Source organism: Phyllobates terribilis, unplaced genomic scaffold, assembly GCF_046119375.1.
Source record: "Phyllobates terribilis strain yellow unplaced genomic scaffold, ASM4611937v1 Scaffold_11__3_contigs__length_659146591, whole genome shotgun sequence".
NCBI classification, from domain to species: Eukaryota; Metazoa; Chordata; class Amphibia; order Anura; family Dendrobatidae; genus Phyllobates; species Phyllobates terribilis.
The window spans coordinates 573,526,931-573,543,972 of record NW_027362771.1 but is presented as its reverse complement, the minus strand read 5'-3'; the positions used below and the strand labels follow the sequence as shown (position 1 = coordinate 573,543,972).

At 41.6% G+C, this 17,042-nt stretch overlaps 20 non-coding genes across 20 annotated transcripts; 10 read left to right on the top strand and 10 right to left on the bottom strand.

The window, feature by feature from the left end:
- Positions 1 to 511: 511 nt before the first annotated feature.
- On the top strand, positions 512 to 584 carry TRNAM-CAU (transfer RNA methionine (anticodon CAU)). The gene has a single exon. It is a non-coding gene; the product is annotated as a tRNA-Met (tRNA).
- Positions 585 to 918: 334 nt separating this feature from the next.
- On the bottom strand, positions 919 to 990 carry TRNAE-UUC (transfer RNA glutamic acid (anticodon UUC)). The gene has a single exon. It is a non-coding gene; the product is annotated as a tRNA-Glu (tRNA).
- A 1,224-nt stretch (positions 991 to 2,214) lies between these two features.
- TRNAM-CAU (transfer RNA methionine (anticodon CAU)) lies at positions 2,215 to 2,287 on the top strand. Its single transcript has one exon. It is a non-coding gene; the product is annotated as a tRNA-Met (tRNA).
- Positions 2,288 to 2,621: 334 nt separating this feature from the next.
- Positions 2,622 to 2,693, bottom strand: TRNAE-UUC (transfer RNA glutamic acid (anticodon UUC)). The gene has a single exon. It is a non-coding gene; the product is annotated as a tRNA-Glu (tRNA).
- Positions 2,694 to 3,917: 1,224 nt separating this feature from the next.
- On the top strand, positions 3,918 to 3,990 carry TRNAM-CAU (transfer RNA methionine (anticodon CAU)). The gene has a single exon. It is a non-coding gene; the product is annotated as a tRNA-Met (tRNA).
- Positions 3,991 to 4,324: 334 nt separating this feature from the next.
- On the bottom strand, positions 4,325 to 4,396 carry TRNAE-UUC (transfer RNA glutamic acid (anticodon UUC)). Its single transcript has one exon. It is a non-coding gene; the product is annotated as a tRNA-Glu (tRNA).
- A 1,224-nt stretch (positions 4,397 to 5,620) lies between these two features.
- TRNAM-CAU (transfer RNA methionine (anticodon CAU)) lies at positions 5,621 to 5,693 on the top strand. Its single transcript has one exon. It is a non-coding gene; the product is annotated as a tRNA-Met (tRNA).
- Positions 5,694 to 6,027: 334 nt separating this feature from the next.
- TRNAE-UUC (transfer RNA glutamic acid (anticodon UUC)) lies at positions 6,028 to 6,099 on the bottom strand. Its single transcript has one exon. It is a non-coding gene; the product is annotated as a tRNA-Glu (tRNA).
- Positions 6,100 to 7,323: 1,224 nt separating this feature from the next.
- On the top strand, positions 7,324 to 7,396 carry TRNAM-CAU (transfer RNA methionine (anticodon CAU)). Its single transcript has one exon. It is a non-coding gene; the product is annotated as a tRNA-Met (tRNA).
- Positions 7,397 to 7,730: 334 nt separating this feature from the next.
- TRNAE-UUC (transfer RNA glutamic acid (anticodon UUC)) lies at positions 7,731 to 7,802 on the bottom strand. Its single transcript has one exon. It is a non-coding gene; the product is annotated as a tRNA-Glu (tRNA).
- Positions 7,803 to 9,026: 1,224 nt separating this feature from the next.
- Positions 9,027 to 9,099, top strand: TRNAM-CAU (transfer RNA methionine (anticodon CAU)). Its single transcript has one exon. It is a non-coding gene; the product is annotated as a tRNA-Met (tRNA).
- Positions 9,100 to 9,433: 334 nt separating this feature from the next.
- TRNAE-UUC (transfer RNA glutamic acid (anticodon UUC)) lies at positions 9,434 to 9,505 on the bottom strand. Its single transcript has one exon. It is a non-coding gene; the product is annotated as a tRNA-Glu (tRNA).
- A 1,218-nt stretch (positions 9,506 to 10,723) lies between these two features.
- Positions 10,724 to 10,796, top strand: TRNAM-CAU (transfer RNA methionine (anticodon CAU)). Its single transcript has one exon. It is a non-coding gene; the product is annotated as a tRNA-Met (tRNA).
- A 334-nt stretch (positions 10,797 to 11,130) lies between these two features.
- On the bottom strand, positions 11,131 to 11,202 carry TRNAE-UUC (transfer RNA glutamic acid (anticodon UUC)). Its single transcript has one exon. It is a non-coding gene; the product is annotated as a tRNA-Glu (tRNA).
- A 1,218-nt stretch (positions 11,203 to 12,420) lies between these two features.
- On the top strand, positions 12,421 to 12,493 carry TRNAM-CAU (transfer RNA methionine (anticodon CAU)). The gene has a single exon. It is a non-coding gene; the product is annotated as a tRNA-Met (tRNA).
- Positions 12,494 to 12,827: 334 nt separating this feature from the next.
- On the bottom strand, positions 12,828 to 12,899 carry TRNAE-UUC (transfer RNA glutamic acid (anticodon UUC)). The gene has a single exon. It is a non-coding gene; the product is annotated as a tRNA-Glu (tRNA).
- A 1,214-nt stretch (positions 12,900 to 14,113) lies between these two features.
- TRNAM-CAU (transfer RNA methionine (anticodon CAU)) lies at positions 14,114 to 14,186 on the top strand. Its single transcript has one exon. It is a non-coding gene; the product is annotated as a tRNA-Met (tRNA).
- A 334-nt stretch (positions 14,187 to 14,520) lies between these two features.
- TRNAE-UUC (transfer RNA glutamic acid (anticodon UUC)) lies at positions 14,521 to 14,592 on the bottom strand. The gene has a single exon. It is a non-coding gene; the product is annotated as a tRNA-Glu (tRNA).
- Positions 14,593 to 15,810: 1,218 nt separating this feature from the next.
- On the top strand, positions 15,811 to 15,883 carry TRNAM-CAU (transfer RNA methionine (anticodon CAU)). Its single transcript has one exon. It is a non-coding gene; the product is annotated as a tRNA-Met (tRNA).
- Positions 15,884 to 16,217: 334 nt separating this feature from the next.
- On the bottom strand, positions 16,218 to 16,289 carry TRNAE-UUC (transfer RNA glutamic acid (anticodon UUC)). Its single transcript has one exon. It is a non-coding gene; the product is annotated as a tRNA-Glu (tRNA).
- Positions 16,290 to 17,042: the final 753 nt, after the last annotated feature.

Below are 17,042 nucleotides of genomic sequence, written 5' to 3'. Positions count from 1 at the left end.
GAAGATCATGAGTTTTTTGCTCACACGTGGCATCCTCCTTTTCTCAAGAGATTTTGTCACTAACTCTGAACTTTCCAATTCAGTTCTAAACTGTTTCCGATTAGAAAGAACATGGGAGCCCTAATGACAGACAGGACACATGGCTTGTTGAGTCCCTTGACACTTTTGTGTAAAACTGTGTAGTTGAAAAAGGCTTAAGCTATGAAACAAAAGGAAATCTTTTGCAAAAGTCATAATGCATCGCCAATGTTAAGTATTTTTGTTGCAAAGTGAAAATCTACCAGAAACATTTTTGATTGAAAAACACGTGTCAGTCTTTGAATGGTGGCAGTAGCTAAGATAAAGATGCATTCCCATACCGGGAGTCAAACCCGGGCCACCTGGGTGAGAGCCAGGAATCCTAACCGCTAGACCATATGGGAAAAGATGCTCTAATGTCTCAGTGACATTATGAAAAAAAAAAGTTTTCTGCTATGCACAATAAACTTCTGCAGATCTGCAGGTACAGCTTGCCTCGTTAGCGCAGTAGGTAGCGTGTCAGTCTCATAATCTGAAGGTCGTGAGTTCGAGCCTCACACGGGGCACTGTTCCCTCCTTTTCTCGAGAGATTTTGTCACCAACTTAGAACTTTTCCATTCAATTCTACAACTTTTTCCATTAGAAAGGAAATGGGAATCCAAATAACTTACCGGACCCATGAGTTGTTGAGTCCCTTGACACTTTAGTGTAAAAAGGGGTGGTTGAGAATGAGTTGAGCTACGAATCCAAATTGAATCTTGTGTGAAGGGTCAGAATGAAGTGCCAAAACGCGGGCGTTCAGCATTTTTGCCTGAAAAAAACAAATCCTACTTGAAATACGTTTGACTAAAAAACACGCGTCAGTTTTTGAATGTTGGCAGCGGTGCAGAAAAGGATGCGTTCCCATACCAGGAGTCGAACCCAGGCCGCCTGGGTGAAAACCAGGAATCCTAACCGCTAGACCATATGGGAGAAGATGTACTGCCAGCTCACTTAAAATATGAAAAAAAAGAGGTGTACTGCTTTGCACAAGCAACTTCCACAGATTATTACGTGCATTTTGCCTCGTTAGCGCAGCAGGTAGCGCGTCAGTCTCGTAATCTGAAGGTCATGAGTTCGATTCTCACATGGGGCACTGGTACCGTGTTTCCTTAACTGATTTTGCAACCATCTTGGCTAGAGAGTCACAGCTCTTTTCCATTCAGTAGCAAAATATCACCAATTGATGGAAGGGGAGCTCCAATGACAAACAGGGATAAAGGCTTGTTGAGTCCCTTAACACCCAGGAATTAAAAGTGAGAGATATGAATGGTTTGAGATATGACATCAAATAAGCTTTTGTGCAAATAAATATCCAAAAAACCTGGTGGTCTGCATTTTTGGCTGCAAAGAGCAGTTCCAACCTAAACTGATTCTGTCTGCAAGGCACGTGTTGGCTTTGGAATGTGGACACTAGTCCCCAAAAAAAAGTCTCTCCCATAGCAGGAATCGAACCAGTCAACCAGGAATACTAACTAAGTCTTTCTCCACATGGTGTAAGCAGTACAGTAAACAGCAAGACAGGTGTAAAAAAAAAAAAAAAAAAAAAAAAAAAGAGTGTTTTGCTTTGAATACAAAACATCAACATTACAAGAGCTGAAACACGCTACATGGTCAAGGTTTTTGGCACGTCAGTTGAATAATTTGAAGATCATGAGTTTTTTGCTCACACGTGGCATCCTCCTTTTCTCAAGAGATTTTGTCACTAACTCTGAACTTTCCAATTCAGTTCTAAACTGTTTCCGATTAGAAAGAACATGGGAGCCCTAATGACAGACAGGACACATGGCTTGTTGAGTCCCTTGACACTTTTGTGTAAAACTGTGTAGTTGAAAAAGGCTTAAGCTATGAAACAAAAGGAAATCTTTTGCAAAAGTCATAATGCATCGCCAATGTTAAGTATTTTTGTTGCAAAGTGAAAATCTACCAGAAACATTTTTGATTGAAAAACACGTGTCAGTCTTTGAATGGTGGCAGTAGCTAAGATAAAGATGCATTCCCATACCGGGAGTCAAACCCGGGCCACCTGGGTGAGAGCCAGGAATCCTAACCGCTAGACCATATGGGAAAAGATGCTCTAATGTCTCAGTGACATTATGAAAAAAAAAAGTTTTCTGCTATGCACAATAAACTTCTGCAGATCTGCAGGTACAGCTTGCCTCGTTAGCGCAGTAGGTAGCGTGTCAGTCTCATAATCTGAAGGTCGTGAGTTCGAGCCTCACACGGGGCACTGTTCCCTCCTTTTCTCGAGAGATTTTGTCACCAACTTAGAACTTTTCCATTCAATTCTACAACTTTTTCCATTAGAAAGGAAATGGGAATCCAAATAACTTACCGGACCCATGAGTTGTTGAGTCCCTTGACACTTTAGTGTAAAAAGGGGTGGTTGAGAATGAGTTGAGCTACGAATCCAAATTGAATCTTGTGTGAAGGGTCAGAATGAAGTGCCAAAACGCGGGCGTTCAGCATTTTTGCCTGAAAAAAACAAATCCTACTTGAAATACGTTTGACTAAAAAACACGCGTCAGTTTTTGAATGTTGGCAGCGGTGCAGAAAAGGATGCGTTCCCATACCAGGAGTCGAACCCAGGCCGCCTGGGTGAAAACCAGGAATCCTAACCGCTAGACCATATGGGAGAAGATGTACTGCCAGCTCACTTAAAATATGAAAAAAAAGAGGTGTACTGCTTTGCACAAGCAACTTCCACAGATTATTACGTGCCTTTTGCCTCGTTAGCGCAGCAGGTAGCGCGTCAGTCTCGTAATCTGAAGGTCATGAGTTCGATTCTCACATGGGGCACTGGTACCGTGTTTCCTTAACTGATTTTGCAACCATCTTGGCTAGAGAGTCACAGCTCTTTTCCATTCAGTAGCAAAATATCACCAATTGATGGAAGGGGAGCTCCAATGACAAACAGGGATAAAGGCTTGTTGAGTCCCTTAACACCCAGGAATTAAAAGTGAGAGATATGAATGGTTTGAGATATGACATCAAATAAGCTTTTGTGCAAATAAATATCCAAAAAACCTGGTGGTCTGCATTTTTGGCTGCAAAGAGCAGTTCCAACCTAAACTGATTCTGTCTGCAAGGCACGTGTTGGCTTTGGAATGTGGACACTAGTCCCCAAAAAAAAGTCTCTCCCATAGCAGGAATCGAACCAGTCAACCAGGAATACTAACTAAGTCTTTCTCCACATGGTGTAAGCAGTACAGTAAACAGCAAGACAGGTGTAAAAAAAAAAAAAAAAAAAAAAAAAAAGAGTGTTTTGCTTTGAATACAAAACATCAACATTACAAGAGCTGAAACACGCTACATGGTCAAGGTTTTTGGCACGTCAGTTGAATAATTTGAAGATCATGAGTTTTTTGCTCACACGTGGCATCCTCCTTTTCTCAAGAGATTTTGTCACTAACTCTGAACTTTCCAATTCAGTTCTAAACTGTTTCCGATTAGAAAGAACATGGGAGCCCTAATGACAGACAGGACACATGGCTTGTTGAGTCCCTTGACACTTTTGTGTAAAACTGTGTAGTTGAAAAAGGCTTAAGCTATGAAACAAAAGGAAATCTTTTGCAAAAGTCATAATGCATCGCCAATGTTAAGTATTTTTGTTGCAAAGTGAAAATCTACCAGAAACATTTTTGATTGAAAAACACGTGTCAGTCTTTGAATGGTGGCAGTAGCTAAGATAAAGATGCATTCCCATACCGGGAGTCAAACCCGGGCCACCTGGGTGAGAGCCAGGAATCCTAACCGCTAGACCATATGGGAAAAGATGCTCTAATGTCTCAGTGACATTATGAAAAAAAAAAGTTTTCTGCTATGCACAATAAACTTCTGCAGATCTGCAGGTACAGCTTGCCTCGTTAGCGCAGTAGGTAGCGTGTCAGTCTCATAATCTGAAGGTCGTGAGTTCGAGCCTCACACGGGGCACTGTTCCCTCCTTTTCTCGAGAGATTTTGTCACCAACTTAGAACTTTTCCATTCAATTCTACAACTTTTTCCATTAGAAAGGAAATGGGAATCCAAATAACTTACCGGACCCATGAGTTGTTGAGTCCCTTGACACTTTAGTGTAAAAAGGGGTGGTTGAGAATGAGTTGAGCTACGAATCCAAATTGAATCTTGTGTGAAGGGTCAGAATGAAGTGCCAAAACGCGGGCGTTCAGCATTTTTGCCTGAAAAAAACAAATCCTACTTGAAATACGTTTGACTAAAAAACACGCGTCAGTTTTTGAATGTTGGCAGCGGTGCAGAAAAGGATGCGTTCCCATACCAGGAGTCGAACCCAGGCCGCCTGGGTGAAAACCAGGAATCCTAACCGCTAGACCATATGGGAGAAGATGTACTGCCAGCTCACTTACAATATGAAAAAAAAGAGGTGTACTGCTTTGCACAAGCAACTTCCACAGATTATTACGTGCATTTTGCCTCGTTAGCGCAGCAGGTAGCGCGTCAGTCTCGTAATCTGAAGGTCATGAGTTCGATTCTCACATGGGGCACTGGTACCGTGTTTCCTTAACTGATTTTGCAACCATCTTGGCTAGAGAGTCACAGCTCTTTTCCATTCAGTAGCAAAATATCACCAATTGATGGAAGGGGAGCTCCAATGACAAACAGGGATAAAGGCTTGTTGAGTCCCTTAACACCCAGGAATTAAAAGTGAGAGATATGAATGGTTTGAGATATGACATCAAATAAGCTTTTGTGCAAATAAATATCCAAAAAACCTGGTGGTCTGCATTTTTGGCTGCAAAGAGCAGTTCCAACCTAAACTGATTCTGTCTGCAAGGCACGTGTTGGCTTTGGAATGTGGACACTAGTCCCCAAAAAAAAGTCTCTCCCATAGCAGGAATCGAACCAGTCAACCAGGAATACTAACTAAGTCTTTCTCCACATGGTGTAAGCAGTACAGTAAACAGCAAGACAGGTGTAAAAAAAAAAAAAAAAAAAAAAAAAAAGAGTGTTTTGCTTTGAATACAAAACATCAACATTACAAGAGCTGAAACACGCTACATGGTCAAGGTTTTTGGCACGTCAGTTGAATAATTTGAAGATCATGAGTTTTTTGCTCACACGTGGCATCCTCCTTTTCTCAAGAGATTTTGTCACTAACTCTGAACTTTCCAATTCAGTTCTAAACTGTTTCCGATTAGAAAGAACATGGGAGCCCTAATGACAGACAGGACACATGGCTTGTTGAGTCCCTTGACACTTTTGTGTAAAACTGTGTAGTTGAAAAAGGCTTAAGCTATGAAACAAAAGGAAATCTTTTGCAAAAGTCATAATGCATCGCCAATGTTAAGTATTTTTGTTGCAAAGTGAAAATCTACCAGAAACATTTTTGATTGAAAAACACGTGTCAGTCTTTGAATGGTGGCAGTAGCTAAGATAAAGATGCATTCCCATACCGGGAGTCAAACCCGGGCCACCTGGGTGAGAGCCAGGAATCCTAACCGCTAGACCATATGGGAAAAGATGCTCTAATGTCTCAGTGACATTATGAAAAAAAAAAGTTTTCTGCTATGCACAATAAACTTCTGCAGATCTACAGGTACAGCTTGCCTCGTTAGCGCAGTAGGTAGCGTGTCAGTCTCATAATCTGAAGGTCGTGAGTTCGAGCCTCACACGGGGCACTGTTCCCTCCTTTTCTCGAGAGATTTTGTCACCAACTTAGAACTTTTCCATTCAATTCTACAACTTTTTCCATTAGAAAGGAAATGGGAATCCAAATAACTTACCGGACCCATGAGTTGTTGAGTCCCTTGACACTTTAGTGTAAAAAGGGGTGGTTGAGAATGAGTTGAGCTACGAATCCAAATTGAATCTTGTGTGAAGGGTCAGAATGAAGTGCCAAAACGCGGGCGTTCAGCATTTTTGCCTGAAAAAAACAAATCCTACTTGAAATACGTTTGACTAAAAAACACGCGTCAGTTTTTGAATGTTGGCAGCGGTGCAGAAAAGGATGCGTTCCCATACCAGGAGTCGAACCCAGGCCGCCTGGGTGAAAACCAGGAATCCTAACCGCTAGACCATATGGGAGAAGATGTACTGCCAGCTCACTTACAATATGAAAAAAAAGAGGTGTACTGCTTTGCACAAGCAACTTCCACAGATTATTACGTGCATTTTGCCTCGTTAGCGCAGCAGGTAGCGCGTCAGTCTCGTAATCTGAAGGTCATGAGTTCGATTCTCACATGGGGCACTGGTACCGTGTTTCCTTAACTGATTTTGCAACCATCTTGGCTAGAGAGTCACAGCTCTTTTCCATTCAGTAGCAAAATATCACCAATTGATGGAAGGGGAGCTCCAATGACAAACAGGGATAAAGGCTTGTTGAGTCCCTTAACACCCAGGAATTAAAAGTGAGAGATATGAATGGTTTGAGATATGACATCAAATAAGCTTTTGTGCAAATAAATATCCAAAAAACCTGGTGGTCTGCATTTTTGGCTGCAAAGAGCAGTTCCAACCTAAACTGATTCTGTCTGCAAGGCACGTGTTGGCTTTGGAATGTGGACACTAGTCCCCAAAAAAAAGTCTCTCCCATAGCAGGAATCGAACCAGTCAACCAGGAATACTAACTAAGTCTTTCTCCACATGGTGTAAGCAGTACAGTAAACAGCAAGACAGGTGTAAAAAAAAAAAAAAAAAAAAAAAAAAAGAGTGTTTTGCTTTGAATACAAAACATCAACATTACAAGAGCTGAAACACGCTACATGGTCAAGGTTTTTGGCACGTCAGTTGAATAATTTGAAGATCATGAGTTTTTTGCTCACACGTGGCATCCTCCTTTTCTCAAGAGATTTTGTCACTAACTCTGAACTTTCCAATTCAGTTCTAAACTGTTTCCGATTAGAAAGAACATGGGAGCCCTAATGACAGACAGGACACATGGCTTGTTGAGTCCCTTGACACTTTTGTGTAAAACTGTGTAGTTGAAAAAGGCTTAAGCTATGAAACAAAAGGAAATCTTTTGCAAAAGTCATAATGCATCGCCAATGTTAAGTATTTTTGTTGCAAAGTGAAAATCTACCAGAAACATTTTTGATTGAAAAACACGTGTCAGTCTTTGAATGGTGGCAGTAGCTAAGATAAAGATGCATTCCCATACCGGGAGTCAAACCCGGGCCACCTGGGTGAGAGCCAGGAATCCTAACCGCTAGACCATATGGGAAAAGATGCTCTAATGTCTCAGTGACATTATGAAAAAAAAAAGTTTTCTGCTATGCACAATAAACTTCTGCAGATCTACAGGTACAGCTTGCCTCGTTAGCGCAGTAGGTAGCGTGTCAGTCTCATAATCTGAAGGTCGTGAGTTCGAGCCTCACACGGGGCACTGTTCCCTCCTTTTCTCGAGAGATTTTGTCACCAACTTAGAACTTTTCCATTCAATTCTACAACTTTTTCCATTAGAAAGGAAATGGGAATCCAAATAACTTACCGGACCCATGAGTTGTTGAGTCCCTTGACACTTTAGTGTAAAAAGGGGTGGTTGAGAATGAGTTGAGCTACGAATCCAAATTGAATCTTGTGTGAAGGGTCAGAATGAAGTGCCAAAACGCGGGCGTTCAGCATTTTTGCCTGAAAAAAACAAATCCTACTTGAAATACGTTTGACTAAAAAACACGCGTCAGTTTTTGAATGTTGGCAGCGGTGCAGAAAAGGATGCGTTCCCATACCAGGAGTCGAACCCAGGCCGCCTGGGTGAAAACCAGGAATCCTAACCGCTAGACCATATGGGAGAAGATGTACTGCCAGCTCACTTAAAATATGAAAAAAAAGAGGTGTACTGCTTTGCACAAGCAACTTCCACAGATTATTACGTGCATTTTGCCTCGTTAGCGCAGCAGGTAGCGCGTCAGTCTCGTAATCTGAAGGTCATGAGTTCGATTCTCACATGGGGCACTGGTACCGTGTTTCCTTAACTGATTTTGCAACCATCTTGGCTAGAGAGTCACAGCTCTTTTCCATTCAGTAGCAAAATATCACCAATTGATGGAAGGGGAGCTCCAATGACAAACAGGGATAAAGGCTTGTTGAGTCCCTTAACACCCAGGAATTAAAAGTGAGAGATATGAATGGTTTGAGATATGACATCAAATAAGCTTTTGTGCAAATAAATATCCAAAAAACCTGGTGGTCTGCATTTTTGGCTGCAAAGAGCAGTTCCAACCTAAACTGATTCTGTCTGCAAGGCACGTGTTGGCTTTGGAATGTGGACACTAGTCCCCAAAAAAAAGTCTCTCCCATAGCAGGAATCGAACCAGTCAACCAGGAATACTAACTAAGTCTTTCTCCACATGGTGTAAGCAGTACAGTAAACAGCAAGACAGGTGTAAAAAAAAAAAAAAAAAAAAAAAAAAAGAGTGTTTTGCTTTGAATACAAAACATCAACATTACAAGAGCTGAAACACGCTACATGGTCAAGGTTTTTGGCACGTCAGTTGAATAATTTGAAGATCATGAGTTTTTTGCTCACACGTGGCATCCTCCTTTTCTCAAGAGATTTTGTCACTAACTCTGAACTTTCCAATTCAGTTCTAAACTGTTTCCGATTAGAAAGAACATGGGAGCCCTAATGACAGACAGGACACATGGCTTGTTGAGTCCCTTGACACTTTTGTGTAAAACTGTGTAGTTGAAAAAGGCTTAAGCTATGAAACAAAAGGAAATCTTTTGCAAAAGTCATAATGCATCGCCAATGTTAAGTATTTTTGTTGCAAAGTGAAAATCTACCAGAAACATTTTTGATTGAAAAACACGTGTCAGTCTTTGAATGGTGGCAGTAGCTAAGATAAAGATGCATTCCCATACCGGGAGTCAAACCCGGGCCACCTGGGTGAGAGCCAGGAATCCTAACCGCTAGACCATATGGGAAAAGATGCTCTAATGTCTCAGTGACATTATGAAAAAAAAAAGTTTTCTGCTATGCACAATAAACTTCTGCAGATCTGCAGGTACAGCTTGCCTCGTTAGCGCAGTAGGTAGCGTGTCAGTCTCATAATCTGAAGGTCGTGAGTTCGAGCCTCACACGGGGCACTGTTCCCTCCTTTTCTCGAGAGATTTTGTCACCAACTTAGAACTTTTCCATTCAATTCTACAACTTTTTCCATTAGAAAGGAAATGGGAATCCAAATAACTTACCGGACCCATGAGTTGTTGAGTCCCTTGACACTTTAGTGTAAAAAGGGGTGGTTGAGAATGAGTTGAGCTACGAATCCAAATTGAATCTTGTGTGAAGGGTCAGAATGAAGTGCCAAAACGCGGGCGTTCAGCATTTTTGCCTGAAAAAAACAAATCCTACTTGAAATACATTTGACTAAAAAACACGCGTCAGTTTTTGAATGTTGGCAGCGGTGCAGAAAAGGATGCGTTCCCATACCAGGAGTCGAACCCAGGCCGCCTGGGTGAAAACCAGGAATCCTAACCGCTAGACCATATGGGAGAAGATGTACTGCCAGCTCACTTACAATATGAAAAAAAAGAGGTGTACTGCTTTGCACAAGCAACTTCCACAGATTATTACGTGCCTTTTGCCTCGTTAGCGCAGCAGGTAGCGCGTCAGTCTCGTAATCTGAAGGTCATGAGTTCGATTCTCACATGGGGCACTGGTACCGTGTTTCCTTAACTGATTTTGCAACCATCTTGGCTAGAGAGTCACAGCTCTTTTCCATTCAGTAGCAAAATATCACCAATTGATGGAAGGGGAGCTCCAATGACAAACAGGGATAAAGGCTTGTTGAGTCCCTTAACACCCAGGAATTAAAAGTGAGAGATATGAATGGTTTGAGATATGACATCAAATAAGCTTTTGTGCAAATAAATATCCAAAAAACCTGGTGGTCTGCATTTTTGGCTGCAAAGAGCAGTTCCAACCTAAACTGATTCTGTCTGCAAGGCACGTGTTGGCTTTGGAATGTGGACACTAGTCCCCAAAAAAAAGTCTCTCCCATAGCAGGAATCGAACCAGTCAACCAGGAATACTAACTAAGTCTTTCTCCACATGGTGTAAGCAGTACAGTAAACAGCAAGACAGGTGTTAAAAAAAAAAAAAAAAAAAAGAGTGTTTTGCTTTGAATACAAAACATCAACATTACAAGAGCTGAAACACGCTACATGGTCAAGGTTTTTGGCACGTCAGTTGAATAATTTGAAGATCATGAGTTTTTTGCTCACACGTGGCATCCTCCTTTTCTCAAGAGATTTTGTCACTAACTCTGAACTTTCCAATTCAGTTCTAAACTGTTTCCGATTAGAAAGAACATGGGAGCCCTAATGACAGACAGGACACATGGCTTGTTGAGTCCCTTGACACTTTTGTGTAAAACTGTGTAGTTGAAAAAGGCTTAAGCTATGAAACAAAAGGAAATCTTTTGCAAAAGTCATAATGCATCGCCAATGTTAAGTATTTTTGTTGCAAAGTGAAAATCTACCAGAAACATTTTTGATTGAAAAACACGTGTCAGTCTTTGAATGGTGGCAGTAGCTAAGATAAAGATGCATTCCCATACCGGGAGTCAAACCCGGGCCACCTGGGTGAGAGCCAGGAATCCTAACCGCTAGACCATATGGGAAAAGATGCTCTAATGTCTCAGTGACATTATGAAAAAAAAAAGTTTTCTGCTATGCACAATAAACTTCTGCAGATCTGCAGGTACAGCTTGCCTCGTTAGCGCAGTAGGTAGCGTGTCAGTCTCATAATCTGAAGGTCGTGAGTTCGAGCCTCACACGGGGCACTGTTCCCTCCTTTTCTCGAGAGATTTTGTCACCAACTTAGAACTTTTCCATTCAATTCTACAACTTTTTCCATTAGAAAGGAAATGGGAATCCAAATAACTTACCGGACCCATGAGTTGTTGAGTCCCTTGACACTTTAGTGTAAAAAGGGGTGGTTGAGAATGAGTTGAGCTACGAATCCAAATTGAATCTTGTGTGAAGGGTCAGAATGAAGTGCCAAAACGCGGGCGTTCAGCATTTTTGCCTGAAAAAAACAAATCCTACTTGAAATACGTTTGACTAAAAAACACGCGTCAGTTTTTGAATGTTGGCAGCGGTGCAGAAAAGGATGCGTTCCCATACCAGGAGTCGAACCCAGGCCGCCTGGGTGAAAACCAGGAATCCTAACCGCTAGACCATATGGGAGAAGATGTACTGCCAGCTCACTTACAATATGAAAAAAAAGAGGTGTACTGCTTTGCACAAGCAACTTCCACAGATTATTACGTGCATTTTGCCTCGTTAGCGCAGCAGGTAGCGCGTCAGTCTCGTAATCTGAAGGTCATGAGTTCGATTCTCACATGGGGCACTGGTACCGTGTTTCCTTAACTGATTTTGCAACCATCTTGGCTAGAGAGTCACAGCTCTTTTCCATTCAGTAGCAAAATATCACCAATTGATGGAAGGGGAGCTCCAATGACAAACAGGGATAAAGGCTTGTTGAGTCCCTTAACACCCAGGAATTAAAAGTGAGAGATATGAATGGTTTGAGATATGACATCAAATAAGCTTTTGTGCAAATAAATATCCAAAAAACCTGGTGGTCTGCATTTTTGGCTGCAAAGAGCAGTTCCAACCTAAACTGATTCTGTCTGCAAGGCACGTGTTGGCTTTGGAATGTGGACACTAGTCCCCAAAAAAAAGTCTCTCCCATAGCAGGAATCGAACCAGTCAACCAGGAATACTAACTAAGTCTTTCTCCACATGGTGTAAGCAGTACAGTAAACAGCAAGACAGGTGTTAAAAAAAAAAAAAAAAAAAAGAGTGTTTTGCTTTGAATACAAAACATCAACATTACAAGAGCTGAAACACGCTACATGGTCAAGGTTTTTGGCACGTCAGTTGAATAATTTGAAGATCATGAGTTTTTTGCTCACACGTGGCATCCTCCTTTTCTCAAGAGATTTTGTCACTAACTCTGAACTTTCCAATTCAGTTCTAAACTGTTTCCGATTAGAAAGAACATGGGAGCCCTAATGACAGACAGGACACATGGCTTGTTGAGTCCCTTGACACTTTTGTGTAAAACTGTGTAGTTGAAAAAGGCTTAAGCTATGAAACAAAAGGAAATCTTTTGCAAAAGTCATAATGCATCGCCAATGTTAAGTATTTTTGTTGCAAAGTGAAAATCTACCAGAAACATTTTTGATTGAAAAACACGTGTCAGTCTTTGAATGGTGGCAGTAGCTAAGATAAAGATGCATTCCCATACCGGGAGTCAAACCCGGGCCACCTGGGTGAGAGCCAGGAATCCTAACCGCTAGACCATATGGGAAAAGATGCTCTAATGTCTCAGTGACATTATGAAAAAAAAAAGTTTTCTGCTATGCACAATAAACTTCTGCAGATCTGCAGGTACAGCTTGCCTCGTTAGCGCAGTAGGTAGCGTGTCAGTCTCATAATCTGAAGGTCGTGAGTTCGAGCCTCACACGGGGCACTGTTCCCTCCTTTTCTCGAGAGATTTTGTCACCAACTTAGAACTTTTCCATTCATTTCTACAACTTTTTCCATTAGAAAGGAAATGGGAATCCAAATAACTTACCGGACCCATGAGTTGTTGAGTCCCTTGACACTTTAGTGTAAAAAGGGGTGGTTGAGAATGAGTTGAGCTACGAATCCAAATTGAATCTTGTGTGAAGGGTCAGAATGAAGTGCCAAAACGCGGGCGTTCAGCATTTTTGCCTGAAAAAAACAAATCCTACTTGAAATACGTTTGACTAAAAAACACGCGTCAGTTTTTGAATGTTGGCAGCGGTGCAGAAAAGGATGCGTTCCCATACCAGGAGTCGAACCCAGGCCGCCTGGGTGAAAACCAGGAATCCTAACCGCTAGACCATATGGGAGAAGATGTACTGCCAGCTCACTTACAATATGAAAAAAAAGAGGTGTACTGCTTTGCACAAGCAACTTCCACAGATTATTACGTGCATTTTGCCTCGTTAGCGCAGCAGGTAGCGCGTCAGTCTCGTAATCTGAAGGTCATGAGTTCGATTCTCACATGGGGCACTGGTACCGTGTTTCCTTAACTGATTTTGCAACCATCTTGGCTAGAGAGTCACAGCTCTTTTCCATTCAGTAGCAAAATATCACCAATTGATGGAAGGGGAGCTCCAATGACAAACAGGGATAAAGGCTTGTTGAGTCCCTTAACACCCAGGAATTAAAAGTGAGAGATATGAATGGTTTGAGATATGACATCAAATAAGCTTTTGTGCAAATAAATATCCAAAAAACCTGGTGGTCTGCATTTTTGGCTGCAAAGAGCAGTTCCAACCTAAACTGATTCTGTCTGCAAGGCACGTGTTGGCTTTGGAATGTGGACACTAGTCCCCAAAAAAAAGTCTCTCCCATAGCAGGAATCGAACCAGTCAACCAGGAATACTAACTAAGTCTTTCTCCACATGGTGTAAGCAGTACAGTAAACAGCAAGACAGGTGTAAAAAAAAAAAAAAAAAGAGTGTTTTGCTTTGAATACAAAACATCAACATTACAAGAGCTGAAACACGCTACATGGTCAAGGTTTTTGGCACGTCAGTTGAATAATTTGAAGATCATGAGTTTTTTGCTCACACGTGGCATCCTCCTTTTCTCAAGAGATTTTGTCACTAACTCTGAACTTTCCAATTCAGTTCTAAACTGTTTCCGATTAGAAAGAACATGGGAGCCCTAATGACAGACAGGACACATGGCTTGTTGAGTCCCTTGACACTTTTGTGTAAAACTGTGTAGTTGAAAAAGGCTTAAGCTATGAAACAAAAGGAAATCTTTTGCAAAAGTCATAATGCATCGCCAATGTTAAGTATTTTTGTTGCAAAGTGAAAATCTACCAGAAACATTTTTGATTGAAAAACACGTGTCAGTCTTTGAATGGTGGCAGTAGCTAAGATAAAGATGCATTCCCATACCGGGAGTCAAACCCGGGCCACCTGGGTGAGAGCCAGGAATCCTAACCGCTAGACCATATGGGAAAAGATGCTCTAATGTCTCAGTGACATTATGAAAAAAAAAAGTTTTCTGCTATGCACAATAAACTTCTGCAGATCTGCAGGTACAGCTTGCCTCGTTAGCGCAGTAGGTAGCGTGTCAGTCTCATAATCTGAAGGTCGTGAGTTCGAGCCTCACACGGGGCACTGTTCCCTCCTTTTCTCGAGAGATTTTGTCACCAACTTAGAACTTTTCCATTCAATTCTACAACTTTTTCCATTAGAAAGGAAATGGGAATCCAAATAACTTACCGGACCCATGAGTTGTTGAGTCCCTTGACACTTTAGTGTAAAAAGGGGTGGTTGAGAATGAGTTGAGCTACGAATCCAAATTGAATCTTGTGTGAAGGGTCAGAATGAAGTGCCAAAACGCGGGCGTTCAGCATTTTTGCCTGAAAAAAACAAATCCTACTTGAAATACGTTTGACTAAAAAACACGCGTCAGTTTTTGAATGTTGGCAGCGGTGCAGAAAAGGATGCGTTCCCATACCAGGAGTCGAACCCAGGCCGCCTGGGTGAAAACCAGGAATCCTAACCGCTAGACCATATGGGAGAAGATGTACTGCCAGCTCACTTACAATATGAAAAAAAAGAGGTGTACTGCTTTGCACAAGCAACTTCCACAGATTATTACGTGCATTTTGCCTCGTTAGCGCAGCAGGTAGCGCGTCAGTCTCGTAATCTGAAGGTCATGAGTTCGATTCTCACATGGGGCACTGGTACCGTGTTTCCTTAACTGATTTTGCAACCATCTTGGCTAGAGAGTCACAGCTCTTTTCCATTCAGTAGCAAAATATCACCAATTGATGGAAGGGGAGCTCCAATGACAAACAGGGATAAAGGCTTGTTGAGTCCCTTAACACCCAGGAATTAAAAGTGAGAGATATGAATGGTTTGAGATATGACATCAAATAAGCTTTTGTGCAAATAAATATCCAAAAAACCTGGTGGTCTGCATTTTTGGCTGCAAAGAGCAGTTCCAACCTAAACTGATTCTGTCTGCAAGGCACGTGTTGGCTTTGGAATGTGGACACTAGTCCCCAAAAAAAAGTCTCTCCCATAGCAGGAATCGAACCAGTCAACCAGGAATACTAACTAAGTCTTTCTCCACATGGTGTAAGCAGTACAGTAAACAGCAAGACAGGTGTTAAAAAAAAAAAAAAAAAAAAGAGTGTTTTGCTTTGAATACAAAACATCAACATTACAAGAGCTGAAACACGCTACATGGTCAAGGTTTTTGGCACGTCAGTTGAATAATTTGAAGATCATGAGTTTTTTGCTCACACGTGGCATCCTCCTTTTCTCAAGAGATTTTGTCACTAACTCTGAACTTTCCAATTCAGTTCTAAACTGTTTCCGATTAGAAAGAACATGGGAGCCCTAATGACAGACAGGACACATGGCTTGTTGAGTCCCTTGACACTTTTGTGTAAAACTGTGTAGTTGAAAAAGGCTTAAGCTATGAAACAAAAGGAAATCTTTTGCAAAAGTCATAATGCATCGCCAATGTTAAGTATTTTTGTTGCAAAGTGAAAATCTACCAGAAACATTTTTGATTGAAAAACACGTGTCAGTCTTTGAATGGTGGCAGTAGCTAAGATAAAGATGCATTCCCATACCGGGAGTCAAACCCGGGCCACCTGGGTGAGAGCCAGGAATCCTAACCGCTAGACCATATGGGAAAAGATGCTCTAATGTCTCAGTGACATTATGAAAAAAAAAAGTTTTCTGCTATGCACAATAAACTTCTGCAGATCTGCAGGTACAGCTTGCCTCGTTAGCGCAGTAGGTAGCGTGTCAGTCTCATAATCTGAAGGTCGTGAGTTCGAGCCTCACACGGGGCACTGTTCCCTCCTTTTCTCGAGAGATTTTGTCACCAACTTAGAACTTTTCCATTCATTTCTACAACTTTTTCCATTAGAAAGGAAATGGGAATCCAAATAACTTACCGGACCCATGAGTTGTTGAGTCCCTTGACACTTTAGTGTAAAAAGGGGTGGTTGAGAATGAGTTGAGCTACGAATCCAAATTGAATCTTGTGTGAAGGGTCAGAATGAAGTGCCAAAACGCGGGCGTTCAGCATTTTTGCCTGAAAAAAACAAATCCTACTTGAAATACGTTTGACTAAAAAACACGCGTCAGTTTTTGAATGTTGGCAGCGGTGCAGAAAAGGATGTGTTCCCATACCAGGAGTCGAACCCAGGCCGCCTGGGTGAAAACCAGGAATCCTAACCGCTAGACCATATGGGAGAAGATGTACTGCCAGCTCACTTACAATATGAAAAAAAAGAGGTGTACTGCTTTGCACAAGCAACTTCCACAGATTATTACGTGCATTTTGCCTCGTTAGCGCAGCAGGTAGCGCGTCAGTCTCGTAATCTGAAGGTCATGAGTTCGATTCTCACATGGGGCACTGGTACCGTGTTTCCTTAACTGATTTTGCAACCATCTTGGCTAGAGAGTCACAGCTCTTTTCCATTCAGTAGCAAAATATCACCAATTGATGGAAGGGGAGCTCCAATGACAAACAGGGATAAAGGCTTGTTGAGTCCCTTAACACCCAGGAATTAAAAGTGAGAGATATGAATGGTTTGAGATATGACATCAAATAAGCTTTTGTGCAAATAAATATCCAAAAAACCTGGTGGTCTGCATTTTTGGCTGCAAAGAGCAGTTCCAACCTAAACTGATTCTGTCTGCAAGGCACGTGTTGGCTTTGGAATGTGGACACTAGTCCCCAAAAAAAAGTCTCTCCCATAGCAGGAATCGAACCAGTCAACCAGGAATACTAACTAAGTCTTTCTCCACATGGTGTAAGCAGTACAGTAAACAGCAAGACAGGTGTAAAAAAAAAAAAAAAAAGAGTGTTTTGCTTTGAATACAAAACATCAACATTACAAGAGCTGAAACACGCTACATGGTCAAGGTTTTTGGCACGTCAGTTGAATAATTTGAAGATCATGAGTTTTTTGCTCACACGTGGCATCCTCCTTTTCTCAAGAG